The following is a 13,854-nucleotide window of genomic DNA, read 5'->3' on the forward strand; positions in this document are numbered from 1 at the left end:
CAAAAAAACTGTCTTCCTTCAAATTTCACATATATTGTAAGTCCTTTTGCAAAGCAGTTTTATTCAGATTTAAGAAAGATGTATCTTTTGTTCTCTGCTTTCTCTTCCTCCACACAAACCAGCAATCAATATGCAGATGCTAGATTTACAGACTCTCTTAGGATGACAGATCAATAAAGAACCCCCCTGAAAACTGCTTGCCTGAAGGAGGAGACTATAAAATTTTTTCTTAATCTCTATAAGACGTTGCTCCCAGGACCAAGCACTTCTCATTCAGTGTTAATAGTACTGAATTTTCTTACTGCTTTTTCATGTCAAAGGCACTCTTCAAATATGTACTTAATTAAGCCTCTCTTTTAACAGAGGTGGCCCTGTTCTCATCCTCTTGCCTCCCTTTCCTATCTCCTGTGTGGAGAGTTCTCTTTGAAGTCATGCAGGAGAGATGTGCAGGGATGAAGGAGATGAGAACAGAGCCAAGGGCACTTGTAATGAACTTTTGATGGAAAAGAAGTTTAGATTAATTCAGCTACCCTCTATTTAGAATTATTAAAAGAGGAAATACTAAATTACAAAAAGATAATGAGTCAGATTTTTATGTTAGCTTTGAAAGTCTTGCCCTTTAAATGCATTTGTGGACATCCTGTGGATTCCTGAGGATTTAAACCCCACAAATTTCCAGTTTTATAGGACTTATTTATTTTGTATTATCCCCGACTCTTTATGTTTATCTCTTATGATTGCCTTGAAGTTCACAGCTGGAACTTGACTTATTAAAAGGTATTTATTTGTCTGAATACTTCTCCTTGGACTGATTCTTAAAGGAAGTCCATGATGATTTGTAACTATGCATATTATCCATAACTACACTTTAGGAAATAGATGTTGATCATTTGAGAAAGTGTTTTCTAACTACATACAATACAGAGGCAATTTCAACAGTAGAATTTAATCTAATGTTACTATACAGTGGCTGCCAAATAATTCATTTTAATTTCTTATCTCTGGTTATCTCAGTCATTTCCCAGAAAATTATTTTCTTAGATTGCTTATTTAATGTTTACAAAAAGATGCAGCAAATATACAAAACATAAATAACTTAATGGTCATAAGTTTCATAATTATTGTAACTTTTTCTTCATTGTATTCTTGTTCAAGCATGCAAGATCTTCTTTGGGACATTAAATTTCATAGATTGGCTCATGCTGTATTATTGCAAATATCATTTTGATTTTTTCATGCATTGCAGACAGGATATAGAGGTAAAGTAAGAGCCACATTGCATACTTGATTTCCAATTTACCTGAACTTATTGAAAGAACTGTTCAGAACAGAGCCATTTTTTAAAAAACCTTAAATTGTTTTCCAGGTCACAGATATTCTACTCAGCAGTGAAATTGTTCTTACTAGTTTCTACAAGATACTGATTACATTTCTTGTGATATTTTAATAGGTGTATGCTCAAAAGTGTTTAGGTTCAGATTTGGGGAAATTTTTACAGAAAAACAGTTTATGTATTTCTAATATTTCTTTCAAGAATTCCTAGTACAGTCAAAAGAGCCTGAGATCTTCTTCCTTTTTCAAGTTACTTTCAATATTATTTAATTATATTTATAGCTATTAAATTATTCATCCAAATATTATACCTCTTCAACTTTTTTTTGGGGGGGGGGTGGCTATACCCATGGCATTTGAATTTCCTGAGCCAGGAATTGAATCTGCACCACAGCAGTGACCAAAGCCACAGCAGTGACAATGCCAGATCTTTAACCACTGGGCCACCAGGGGAATCTGCCACTAACTTTTTATTATTCAACATTCCAGTCCCTTTTTGTACACTCAATTAAAAGTAAAAGCACAACAGTTAATGAGACTTTATAAAGACAAATTATATTCCAAGAATACCTATCAAACTATACAAAATTATAGTTACAAACAGTTAAAAATGTGGAATCTGCAAGAAATGGAAAGATACCCCATGCTCCCTGATTGGAAGAATTAATATTTTTTAAATGGCCATACTATGCAAAGAAATCTACAAATTTAACACTCTCTCTATCAAATTATCCATTAACTTTTCCGCAAAACCAGAACAAAAATCCTAAAATTTATATGGAGCCATAAAATACCCAGAATTGCCAAAGCAATCCTGAGGGAAAAAAGCAAGGAGGAGGCATAACCTCCTAGACTTTAGATGATACTCAAAGCTACAGTAATCAAAATAGAATGGTATTGGCACGAAAACAGATATATGGATGAATGAAACAGAATAGGGAGCCCAGAAATAAATCCACACACCTATGGATAATTAATCTTCAACAAAGGAGGAAAGAAAATCTTATGGGGAAAAGTCTCTTTCAATAAGTGATGTTGGGAAAGTTGGACAAACTGCATGTAAATCAATGAAGCTAAAGCATATCACACCACACCCAAAAATAAACTCAAAATGACTTAGACTTAAATATAACCCATGACACCATAAAACTCCTAGAAGTGAACATAAGAAAAACATTCTCCGTCATAGATTGTACAAACATTTTCTTAGGTTAGTCTTTCAAAGCAATGGAAATAAAAACAAAAATAAACAAACAGGACTTAAACAAATTTACAAGTTTTGCACAACAAAGAAAACCATAAACAAAATGAAAAGACAACCTATGGACTGGGAGAAAATATTTGCAAATGATATGGCTGAAAAGGGCTTAATTTCCAAAATATATGAACCACTTAGAAAACTCAACAACAACAACAAAAAAACAAACAGCCCAATCAAAAAATGGGCAGAAGACCTAGATAGACGTTTTTGCAAAGACAAACAGATAGCCAATAGACACATGAAATGATGTTCAGCATTGCTAATTGTTAGAGAAATGCAAATCAAAACTACACTAAGAGGTATCACTTCACACCAGTCAGAATGGATATCATTAAAAAATCTACAAATAAATGCTGGAAAGAGTGGAGAAAACGGAACCTTACTATGCAGTTGATGGAATATAAATTGGTACATCCACTATGAAAAACAGTATGGAGGTTCCTTAAAAAACTACAAATAGAGTTGCCATATGATCCAGCAATCCCACTCTTGAGCATATATCCAGACAAAACTATAATTCAAAAATATACATGCATCCCTATGTTCATAGCAGCACTATTCACAATAGCCAAGACATGGAAGTAAACAAAATTCCCACTGATAGGTGAATAGATAAAGAATATGTGAGACACACACACAATGGAATACTACTCAGCCATAAAAATAAAATAATGCCATTTGCAGCAACATGGATGGATATAGAGATTATCCCATTAAGTGAAATAAATCAGAAAGAGAAAAACAAATACTATATGAATCACTTATATGTGAAATCTAAAGTATGACATAAATGAACTTATCTGTTAAACAGAAACGGACTTAGAGAACAGACTTGTGCTTGCCAAAGGGGAGAGGGGATAGGGGAGGGATAAACTGAGAGTTTGGGTATAACAGATAACAGATTATTATATGAAGAAAGGATAAACAACAAAGTCCTACTATATAGCATAGGGAACTATATTCAATACCCTGTGATAAATCATAAATGAAAAGAATATATATTTATATGTATAACTGAATCACTTTGCTGTACAGCAGAAGTTAACACAATGCTGTAAATCTACTTTAATAAAATAATTTTTTTAATGTTTAATCTGAAAAAAAATACAAATAACTCTATATACAAAATAGAAACAGACTTACAGACATGGGGGAAAAAAATATGGTTACCAAATGGGACAGGGAGGGAGAGAAGGACAAATTAGGAGTATGGGATTAACAGATACAAACTACTATACATAAAATAGATGAGCAAAAAGATTTAATGAATTGCAGAGGGACTTATACCCAATACCTTGTAATATACAACAATTAAATATAATTTGCAAAAAAAAAAATCCAAATCACTATGCTGTACACCTGAAACCAACACAATACTGTAAATCAACTATACTATAATTTAAAAAATAATAATAGTGTAAACTATAATATAAATTCTTAGGCTGAACAAGACTCCTTGTTTGAATCCATTTGGGCAGATAACCCCCTTTGCCAGAAATTATGAAATCTACATACCTGATTCACATAGCATCTAATGTTAAATCAAATGAAGACCAAGGAGAGCATATCACTTATAATATGATGCACCTAACAGAAGATAAGATATGATACACCAATTTTTATTTTCAAAAGTGAAGTGCCAGCATCTAAAGTAATGAGCTATAGTTCCATTTACCCTGGATTATGGTGATTTACAATCACTGTAACTAAATTGTGTAATAAAAATCCGCCAAAATATAGAGGATTAAAAATACAAATTTAATTTCCTTTTATGTAACAGATCCAAATATGCAGTCCAGATAACCAGGCATCTATGCCATACAAACTCATTCAGAGACTTAAATCCCTTACACTGTATTCTACCATCACTTAAATTGTTCTCATCTTTATAGCCATAGCTTAATCCTAAAAGACCATGCTGCAGCTCATGGGAAAGGAAAACACAAAGAATTCACATGCCCAATATTTTAAGACTCATAGGTAGAAGTGTCACTTTCACTTCTGGTCACACCACATTAGTGAAAACATAGCAAAAGGACCACAACTAGCCGCAAAGGAGTCAGAAATATGGTCTCTAGCTGGGCAGCCACATGCCCAGCAACAAATTTCCTGTGAACAGGAAAAAACATTTTGTTGGGCCTCTGGATATTTCTACCATCGGGTGAAGAGAGCATGAGGACTGTGGTCCACAGGGAAAGTACTGAATTGCTGCTAGGGGTATGATCAAATAAGGAACAAGAACAACAAAATCAAGAATACGTTTTTAGAAATATAATGCACTGTTGATGCCACGTTTACATTTAGCTTATATCAATTTCAAAATGGTTACTTATACAGTAGAAAACTACTAAAAGCTTTTTTATAATTATATCAGAGAATCTAATTGAGAAACCATGCCACAATGTCATGTACAAAAGCATTTTGTTTGTTCTATATAAAGGAGGTGCAAGGCAAGTCATGCTAGAGCAAAAAGTCAACTCCCATATGTGAAGTGTGTTCCTTAATAAATACCATGTCATGAACTGTCATATTTTAAGTCTACTTCTAAATATATCTCTCTGCTACTCTACCAATTCTGCAACTCTTGATCTTTTAAAAAAATGTAACTGCCTCGCATCTTCTGACTTTGTGACCCTCTCTCTGCTTTCACCAAAGTAAAATATACATACAATTCAAGTGAAATGCAATTTTTAGTGAATTTAATTTTTTGGTTATCTTTAATTCTTAACATTCTTAGAACCCACCAGCAAGTACTAAATTGTGATTTATGTATTTCTTCTACAAATATTGCTAGCCTACCAGCTGCAAAGACTGTTCTTGGCACAGAGGATAAAAAAATAAATGACTGGAATCCTGCCTTCAGTTAAGTCATGGTCACGGTCTTTGAAATAGGGGAAAAAGTCTTTTTTTAAGGTTTACCTGTGCCAATATGCCAACTGAAGGAAAAAGAAATTCATCAAAAATTTTAAAGCTAACTTTGTTTTTTTAATTAAGTAAATAATCACTATTTTGTAATCTTAAGTATATTTTATTTAAACATTGAAAATTAGATTTCCTGTTACTGACCATTTATTAGACAAGAATTCATTTTAAATCATGTCTACATTGTTTCAGTTTCTATTATGAGTAATAAATTTAAAATTGCACATGGGGAGTTCCCGTCATGGCTCAGGAAAAAGAATCTAACCAGTATCCATGAGGATTCAGGTTCAATCCCTCACCTCACTCAGTGGGCTAAGGATCCAGTGTTGCTGTGAGCTGTGGTGTAGGTCGCAGTTGCAGCTCAAATCTGGTGTTGCTGTGGCTGTGGCTTAGGCTGGTGGCTACAGCTCCAATTCTACCCTTAGCCTGGGAACCTTCATATGCCTCAGGTGCAGCCTTAAAATGATAAAAAATAAATAAATAAATAAATAAAACTGCACATGTTATGCTTGCTAGCTATTATCAGTATGCCAACTAGAATATGCCTCTGTGGCAGATGGATGAGACATAAAGCAGAGAGTCAATGTACACTAAAAGTTTATGATTTCATTGTGAAAAGTTTCAGTTCTTCACATTGGAAAATATTGTCAGCCATAAGCAGGGAAGTTCATTCTGAAGTTTAAAAAGTCAATCCTCTTATTCTCTTAACTTGAAAATAATTCTAGTGGCAATTAAACTCTTACCAATAGAAATTTTTTTAAAAAGAAGAATCAGTTTAAAGGAGTTTAGAGAAGTTGTTTAGAGCTTTTACCTCTGGACTTTAGATAGGAGTCCATTTTAAACATCTATAACATTTTGATGACTACCACATTTTTTTAACATCTAGAAAGATATTCCTATAGACATCCATTTAAAGTTTTTTCTTGCTTAAAACTTGCCTATTCTCAAGGCATGTCTTTACCTATCTTGCCCTTCAATGTCTTAGTTCTTAGAGATCCCTTATAGGAGAATTTTGAGTTCAGTTCAAAACCACCACACATAAATGCACTATGGTATCACAGGTTAATTCAATAACTAGCATGCCTGCTAGTGTCAAAACTCTCTCCAAAGAAAGATAAGGTAGCATGAGCTTACTCCACTTTGTTCCAAGATAAATGTTGAGGGTAATAAGAAAAAAGAAAAAATAGTGCTCTCCAAGCTAATAACATACTGAAATTGCTGTAGTTAGAGGGACAAATTCTGCTGTCCCTGAGAAAATTGTGAAATCTGGGAGAACAACTTAATGAGAAATTCTTGTTATTAACAGGAAGGGAGTGACGCCTTAAAAGTTCCACTTAAGCTTCCTCTATGAGAGGTGCCTGTCTAAATACAGAAACCACGTAGAAACAGATGTCTTGAAATGTTCTAGTCAATTTGGTCATATAAATGTCTATGAATCTGCCTCTGTCACTAAGATCATCAGCGTAAACAACTGGTGGTTTACAGATGATATAATCCATTTCCATTTGGAAAAAAGCTCTCTTGGCTATTTTTAGTCACTTTCTTACATAGGGTAATAAAATGTACCCTATTAAAAAAGTTAACACATACCAAAATGCTTTTTATTTTCATGGAGAAAGTTAAATGCCCTGAAGTTAGTGATTAAGAATCTTATGTTTCCTAAAGTAATCTTTTTTCCAAAATATCTTTATTTTGTCCCACTTCTAAGCATTTTCTCTCATTTCCCTCTTCCCCACCATTACCTCAATAGTTAAGACTGAAAATTGGAAGCACTTTTTTTTGTCTTTTTTTTTTTTTTCAGGGCCACATTTGAGGTATACATATGTAAGTTCCCAGGCTAGGAGTTGAATCGGAACTACAGATGCCAACCTATGCCACAGCCACAGCAGCGACAGATCTGAACTGCGTCTGCAACCTACACCATAGCTCAAGGCAAGGTCACATCTTTAACCCACTGAGCAAGGCCAGGGATCCAACTGGCATCCTCATGGATATTAGACCAGTGTGTTACCACTGAGTCACCCAGGGAACTCCCCAGAAGCGCATCTTAGAAGATTGCTCCTTTGCACTAAAAGTTTTCAAATATTTGCTGATTGGTGTACTGGGTGATTAGTCCACTGAAATGTGTTTCCACAGCCTTCTTTTGTAGTTCTTTATTGCTATGCATCTTTTTTTTTTTTTATGTTTCCCTGAATTGAAGTATATTTACCATCTGCTGTTTCAAGCTCTCAAATGATCTGAAACCTTTGAATTTTGTTAAATCATTCCTCATTATTGCTTTTTTAGCAGTATCTATAAAGCCTGTTTCCCTCTATTTCCTTATCTCCGTTAACATACTCTGCTCTCTGAGATACTAAGACCCCATACAACCACTTTCAAATGCAAAATTCTCAGCCAAGCTATAGCTGATCTTCTATTTTGAAGTAAACTTTCTCTATCACTTTGCCTCTAATCCGTGCTTTTTATTTAGTTTATTCACAACATGCTGATATGAAGTCTTTCAATGATACTTTGATAGCGAATTAGATCCTTTGACTTTGTTTTAGCTATTTTCTTAGAACCACTTTTCTCCCACAACAAAAAAGTTTTACTTTCCATGTCTTCCATGTCTTTTCCTTATTGCTTTAAGTTTCCCTATCTCATTTTTTTTAAAAAAAAAAAAAACTTAATAACTTTCAATCTTTGGTAGAAATAAAGTTTTTGTTGTTGTTGTTGTTGTTGTTGTTTGTTTGTTTGTTTTTTAAGTAATGGTCATGATACTTCCTGAAAAGAGATAGAGAAGAAGAAAGCTATTCTGATCTAAACTTTTGGGGCCTAGCCAAAAACACAATTTTTTTCCTTCCTCTCTTTTATCTCAACACAAAGATGTAGAACCTTTTCATAGCAACTTGGTGCCCACAGGCAATCATAGGTGTAAAGCTTCACAAAAGGCACTAGACAGAAGGAAAGGGTAACACGCCTTTGTGATAACCATCCAGTGATAGCCTAGGTAATATAATCTACTTCCATTTACAGAGGCCTTTATTCTAACCATCCATTTGCTCCTTTGTTCTTTAACTCATTAATTTGTAACTCTTTTGGTTAACAATCACTGCATTACAAGCTATCTCAAAAATTGGTGGCTTAAAACAGTAACACTTTTTTAGTTCTCACAATCCTGTGGATTGACTGGGGTCAGCTAGGCTTTTATTCCCTTCACCCAGCTGGGGTCACTCATGAAGCTACATTCTGCCAAGGGCTTTGCTGGAGCTAGAATCTCCACAAAAATTCTATCCCCATAGTTGCTGGACTGACCAGAATGGCTGCGGAGTACTTAGCTTCTCTCTTCGTTAGAGTAAATAGATATCTTACATAGTGGTTTAGGGCTCCAAGAACCAGGTAGATGCCAGGCTCAAAAAGAGCTGGATCCAGAACTGGTACAGCATCATTTCTTCTGCATTATATTGACTGAAAGAGGCCCAGATCCAAGAGTGGTCTCTATTTCTTGATGAGAGCAGCAATATGTCTAGGCTTAGAAGAAATGGTTTCCTGGCCAAAATTCACATTTCTCCCATATGTAAAATGCTCTCACCCACAAAGTTTTATCCCATGGCATCAAGCTCTGGCTCAAAGTACAAGATCGCATCATTTAAATTAGGGCCATATATGGATGAGACATCAGATGCAACTTCTTTTAACCTAAAAAACTTTTAATTTAAAGATATGAATTATCTGAGCTTGCATAATCAGCATTCAATGGTGAGAAAGAGACAAAAAAAGTACTACAGACATTTCTGTCCAGGAAGGAGGATAGTGTGAATCACAGTCATGAGTTCAAAGCAATTCTAAAACTACAATGAGGCAAACAAAGGGAAAGGAAGAAACAGGAATGGAGGGGAAGAGAAGGGAAGGGAATGAAAGGAAAGGAAAAGTTAGAGAACAGGGGAAAAAAAGAAAAAAACAAAAGAATAAAATACACTAGGGGCATGTTTTTAGGTCCCCCAGTTTCAGCGGGAGCGCAGAATGTTTCTTGATTAGTCCCCAATTCTGTGATCTGGCAATGGTTTCATAATCCATTGTTCTCAGCTGGGTTCACTCCCTGGGGGCTTTGCAACTCCCTCTGAGATATGAAAAATAATAATAATTTCCCATGTTTTTATCTGCAAAGCTCTCTCAGCCTACTTCCTTCCTTGTAGAAATTAGGAGCCCATAGGCTTTTTCAGTTTGTACAGTCTGTCCTCTTCAGTCTAACTTCATGGTATGTTTTCTAGCAAAATTCCCTTTAAAAACTTTGTGATTTTTCTATAAATATTTTTAAAGTCTCATTCCTTGCCCCCAAAGTCTTATGATTTGGATTTTTGTTATGGTAACACATATTCACAGATACTAATTTCTGTATCACTCAGAATATAGTAAGAGAAACAGAACAATTCTAGACACAGGGTAAGGAATCTATTATAGGAATTAGACTTCACACAAATGTGGGGAAAACAGTAGTGAAGACCCAAAAGATAAAGTTGGAGGATCAAAAGAATCACCAACTGATTGATGTGAGAAGCTAGGCGCATGGAGCTACTGAAACAAAACCATGAAAAGGTAGCTAGTAGAGAAGTATATTTGAAGCTCTTGATTTTTTGAATACCCAGTCAAGAACCTAATGAAGATATGGAGTTGCTATTGGTTAGCAGGGCCAATAGTCAGGAAGAAGAGCTAGATTCAAAGTGTAGGACAGAGAGGACAAAACTGGGATGTGTCACCCTCTCTGTCACCACAACTAATCATGACAACCTTTAGAGAACAATGGCTGCTGCTTCACTTCTGCCTCCCAAATGTCATATGAGTTTCTTTTTTTGGACTTCTTTAACCTGGAACAGGAAAGTTTTCTAAGAAAAAAGCATTCTCAAATTAAACAAGTTGACAAAAGAATCATCCAATGCAGGAAGGAAGAGAAAGCATTGCTTCTAAAAATTACAGTAATTCCAGAAGGAGCTAACTGATGTTTCCATGATAAACCAATATGTGAGCAATTTTATATCTTGACATTTGTACATTTCAGAAAGATCACTGAGAAACCACATAGAGTAGTGGCGCAGAGCTCAAATTTTAGAGGAAGATAGTCTGAATTTTACTTCTGGACCTGTAACTTACTGGTAATATGGCCTTGGGAAATTTATTTAACTTCTCTAAATTTCTCACCTAAAACATAGTAATAATAATGGTATTCATGTTGTAAAATGCTGTGTCTAAAGTAATTAATACAGTACTAGAACATACTAGACAACCGATTCTCTTTAGTTGGCATTATCCTTGATATCATAAATTGTCTTAATCTTCTTAAAGAATATTACATTTTTAAATGTTTATCATCAATTACTATGGTAACTACAAACTTAAAAGAATGAATATTTCCAAATATGAACGGCTATGCTATTTGTGCTGGTGAATTCAGTTTTGTCAACTTGACTGGCCACAGGGTGTTCAGATTAAACATTATTTCTGGTTGTGTTTGTGAGGGTGTTCCAGATGATATTAGCATTTGAAACAGTGGACTCTAGATTGCCCACACCAGCGTGGATGGGCATCACCAATCCACTGAGGGCCAGAACAGAACTGAAAAGAACAAGAGCAAGAGGCAGAGGAAAGAGGAATTCATTCCTTCTTTTTCCTGTCTTGCTGCTTGAGCTGGAATATCTCGCCTCATCTTCTCCTGACCTTAAACTGGGATTTACATCACTGGCTCTCCTGGTTTTCAGGTCTTCATAGTCATATTAAATTATACCACTGACTTTCCTGAGTCTCCAGCTTGCAGACTGTGAGATTTCTCAGCCTCTATAATTTTTCATTCTCTGTCTCTCTCCCTCTCTCTCTCTTTCCTCTCCCCCTTCACTCCAATTGGTTCTGCTTCTCTATGGATCCCTAATATAACATTTGAACCCTTATCTTGATTGTTGACTCTTGCTTCATAATCAGATCAATTCTAATTTACACCTGCCTCCCAAATAAATCCCCTCCCCAAAGTTCATAAAAGAGTATAGTACAACCACTGAGCATATACACATAGGCTTGCATGCAAGCCTGCTAACTACATAAACCTTGACAATTCACTTGATCACAGTTAGGATCAGTATTCTCACCTATAAAATAGGAAAAAATATAATGCTTGGCTTTCAAAATTAACTGAGATGATCCTTATACATCTGGTTCATAGGTCCTTAATAAATTCTTTTCAAAGTTATGAAATCCACCACCCTTCTCCAGAGGGGTCAGGTCATAGAACTATCAACATAAATATTTCTGCAAAATTATTTTCTGAGGTAATTCAAATGTAATTCTTATCCAGATTTGACATTTGATACCAGGTCTGCTTTGATGATTGTAGAATTCTAACACTGAATCCTCAAGTTTTGAACCAAGGCATTAGTAGATTCCCCCCCTGCCTCAATGCACACAATTCTAAAGGGACATCTCAGCTCCAGAGCTTCCATAAGACTCTCTGAGGCCTTTGTTGTAACTGCCTCTCAGTTCAGCTTCTCCTTTTTCCTGGTATTGCTTTATCACTTTCCAATAGCTATATATCTAGAGAACATTCCCCAGTAAACTTCCTCCATAAAGTTCCACATTTCAAAGTCTGTCTCCTAGAAAAACTAGCCTGTGTCCAACGTTATAAGTGGGGAATGGTGGAAGAGAGAGTGGGAGTTGCAGAGTCGTCCAAGGTCAAATCAGTTGAATAGGTATTTACAGAACTTCTAATAAAATAGTCAAGAAAGAGATAAAGTAAACAACATTTACAAAATCGTTTGCTTGGATTTAGAAACTAGATTTCCCTATAGTAAAAATAGGTATCATTAAAAACAAAGAGATTTAAGAGCAAGTAAGTTGAATTACTGTGCTTCTCTTCTTCCTATGTCCATATCTATGACACATGCTGTTCTAATTCACTTCTGCTTCAACTTGGACCAGAACTGAAACTGGCAGTGGCATTTCAGGGCAGAGATACTAACCTCAGACACAGGGTGACATTGACACTGACCTCCAAATGGTAATCATCAGTACCCTCACTAGCAACAGAAAATAAGATTTGGAATGTTTTCTAACGTGCAGAAGATTGTTTAAAAGCAAAGAGAGACTGATGACGTAGTGAAATGTACTCTTCTATCCAAGAACAAAAGCCAGTGTGTTAAGCTGAGTTTTTCTTTATAGAAATTGAAACTATTATTCTCTGAAACCTCTGTATAGTTGTTTGATCATTAGAAATTTTAAAGTTATCCAACACCAAGAAATATGATGGATTAAAATATTTTGACTACTCTGAGAAGTATCCAGACCCCTTGCTCATTCTTTTTTTATTATTTGTAATGTACTGAGAAGTGGTGTGATTCAAATATTAGCGAGTTATTGCTACGAACTTCATAGGAACATCCTGAGAGAAGCTCAGGCAGAAATACATATTTAAGCAATTTTTTAAACTAGTATGTTTACATTTTAGAAATGACTCATCATATTCATTGTGTAAATACATATTTAGACTAGTAAAACTCTTTAGAAAGCTATGAATTAAAGCCAAATGCAAGTATTGGAGTTAATCTCTTCTGCCTGCTTTAAGCGCCATTTTGAATGAGTGGGGTGAAATTGGACATTGTGTGTGTATAATGATGAAAAATGGTGGGCTACAATAAGGAATAATTCTTTTGATTTCCAGAGCATAATGGCCTATGAATTATGTTTAAAATTAATGAAAGAAAAGATAGAGAATGATTTGAATCTCATCAGTAGCTATTTTTCTCTTTCTCTGAGGCAGCAATGAGCCATTTTCTAAGGGATTTGAACTTTTGTGAACAAGTCCCTCTAAGCTTTGAAAAGGTCTTAATTGGAAGCTGAACCTTTTTAATGATGATTTGTTTCGCTTCAAAGAACAAATAAATAAGCAGTTGGACTTCCTGAGAGATTTTCATTGTATGAAGACAATTTCTTTGCAAATCTAAACAAGTTTTTAACATTTGGAAGGACATGTACATTACAGCATATCCTTTTGCCATGAAAGATCCTTTCTTCATTCAACTGTACAAATAGCCATAAAAAGAGAGGTTATTTCCCCCACAGAAATCCACTTGGATTTAAAAAGACAGAAAAGGTGATTTGCAAAAAATTTCTATTATTCTAATTGCATCCTCCAACACTAAATCAAGAAAACCAATTCCTTTCAATGTACTATGTCAAAACTAGAACTATTGCTTTACGCTATGGACTTACTTGTTTAGTCTTCTGTTGGAACACACTTTCATTTCTTGCCCAGAGAAACATGATTTTCAAGAAAAATCTCCCAGTAGCAATGGAAAATTATGTTATTAGATATAAAATTA

This window comes from Sus scrofa, chromosome 13 (assembly GCF_054392235.1).
Source record: "Sus scrofa isolate SSC_HxYL_T2T_F1_AM1 chromosome 13, Sscrofa_HxYL_maternal_Yorkshire_Landrace_v2.0, whole genome shotgun sequence".
NCBI classification, from domain to species: domain Eukaryota; kingdom Metazoa; phylum Chordata; class Mammalia; order Artiodactyla; family Suidae; genus Sus; species Sus scrofa.